The sequence below is a fragment of the Neovison vison genome, chromosome 1 (assembly GCF_020171115.1).
Source record: "Neovison vison isolate M4711 chromosome 1, ASM_NN_V1, whole genome shotgun sequence".
In the NCBI taxonomy this organism is placed as follows: Eukaryota; Metazoa; Chordata; class Mammalia; order Carnivora; family Mustelidae; genus Neogale; species Neogale vison.
The window spans coordinates 138417405-138419666 of NC_058091.1; the positions used below are offsets into that span (position 1 = coordinate 138417405).

The 2262-nt window shown below is 53.4% G+C and overlaps 1 non-coding gene across 1 annotated transcript; it reads left to right on the plus strand.

The window, feature by feature from the left end:
• Positions 1-1939: 1939 nt before the first annotated feature.
• On the plus strand, positions 1940-2049 carry TRNAL-CAA. The gene is made up of 2 exons: positions 1940-1977; positions 2000-2049. It is a non-coding gene; the product is annotated as a tRNA-Leu (tRNA).
• The last annotated feature ends 213 nt before the right edge of the window (positions 2050-2262 follow it).

A 2262-nucleotide genomic window follows, 5' to 3' on the forward strand; every position in this document is an offset into this window, starting at 1 on the left:
TAAACTGACAATGCAATTTGGATTTGATGGAATCTCAGCTCCCTGTCCAACAAGGAGGAGAAGATAGCAGGCAGGGGTTGGGGGTGGGGGGTGGAGGGTGTTGTCAGGCCTGCTGGGGGTCGGAGGGTGTCAGGAAGGTACTGATCTCCGGGAGTGGACAGCGGGTGCAGTGGGAAGTGAGTGGGGCTGTGCAAAGAACATTCTGGCACTCTTGTTATAAAGCAAATAAATCACAGCTTTGCACTTCATCTGTGTCTCTTCTAATCTGACGTGACTTTACACTTTGATCAGAAGTTGGTCCCTGAATGTCCTTCTTCCTGCTCCAAAAGCTACACATTTTTGAATTTTCTGGCAGGGAGTGGCCTAACACTCCATGCTATGGTTATCGTTTAGAAGCGATACCATAATTTTTCTCTCACCTTCAAAAAACAAAATAACTGGGAATTTCAACAGTTCATCTTCCCAACCACATCTTCCAAGCTTCTTCTCAGACTCAGAAAGGATGAAAATACTTGGACAGACTGCAGAACCCTTTTTAGTGTCTGGGAATCACCGGCCCAACAGGGCAAGGTCTGCCATAGCATGAAAGCTGAAAGGTGTGCACTCATCTTGTAGGTTTTACATGACTCAGCACCCACCTGAGATTCCCCAAACGTGGCTCGTCCTTTGCCAGGGAGGAGCCCAGGGTGGCAGCAGCAAGGCCGGCAGACTTGGTCGCTGTGTCCTCCCCTCCAAGCTGGGCCAGGCTCCTGTCAACGCAGCGGAGGGCTCCACCATGCTCACAGCCAAGGTCTTCACTTTGCTGGGCAGGCTAGCTCTTCTTCATTTGCCCTGTTCCCACGCCCGTTCTCTGTCCCTTTCTGCTTGCTCTGGGCCCATCCCCAAGGACTGCACCCCCCCGGGAGGCCTTGGGGGCCACATCCCTTGTATTTCACCACTGGGAAGCATGCAGGGGCCCTGCGGGGGCAGAAGAGAAAAGTCAGCAGGCTTCTCCCAGGCCCACCTTGTGCAGCACCCACCTGAGGACACTGCCATCCTCTCTGGAACCTCTCCTCAGGCCACCCGTGGTGTCCCTGGAAAATGGTTTCTTTAGCTCAGCCCATACCTTCCTTTAAGTATCTGCCCTCCAACCACCTGAATGGAGTTCTGCCTCCTTCCTCGAGCCCAGCTGAGGGTGGGGAATGCGCTGCCTTCCAGTGGGTTAGAGTCTACATGCCTGTGTCCATGACATTCCTCCAGAACTCTGTTCATTGTCACTTACTGTCCCCACGGAGACTATTTCGTTACCTACCCAAGCAGGACAAGGGGCAGAAAACGGAGGCTTTCCTTTGGCTTCTGCCCCCAGCTCCCCGTTTTCCTCTCTGGTGGTCTTTCCCTGCCCCTCAACCCCAACCCTGCCCTTGCCCTCCTACCCCACAGCCTCTGAACCTGTCCTGCCTCTCGTGCTCCCAGAACTTTCCACTCCCACTGAGCTCTCACCTTGGAAAGTAGACCTTTACTGAGGTGACCAGAAGAAGCCTCCTATCATCCCATGTTTTCTTCTTTCTCTAGTTTCTCTTTTATGGGGTGAGACCCCCGCAAGGAAATTCCAGCAGCCCATGGGGGTCGTGCCAGTCCCTCCCATCTGTCCCTTTCCCTGCATTCTCAGTCACTTGCCCATTGTGGCTTTTTGCTCCCACTTCCACACTCCCTCCCCTTCCCCACTACCTCGTTGTGCACCTTGGTCTGTGCTCTGCAACTTCTTTTTTTTTTTTTTTTAAAGATTTTATTTATTTATTTGACAGAGAGAGATCACAAGTAGGCAGAGAGGCAGGCAGAGAGAGAGAGGAGGAAGCAGGCTCCCTGCTGAGCAGAGAGCCCGAAGCGGGACTCGATCCCAGGACCCTGAGATCATGACCTGAGCCGAAGGCAGCGGCTTAACCCACTGAGCCACCCAGGCGTCAGGATGGCCGAGTGGTCTAAGGCGCCAGACTCAAGCTCCGCTTCCTCCGACAGAGGGTTCTGGTCTCCGCATGGAGGCGTGGGTTCGAATCCCACTTCTGCTCTGCAACTTCTGAAGCTGTTATTCATCCCCTGAACACAGTGGCTATGGTCCTACTGCCCTTGAATTAGAGGACAGCCCCCTTGGATGGTACCCTGGCTTGTCTTCCTTATTCCTTTTTCTGGTTTCTTCTCAAGAAGATACAGACCACCCTCCATTCCCAGAACATATCTCCCCTCTTTCTGCCATGGCTGACATGCTTCCCTCCCCATGGAGTGCTC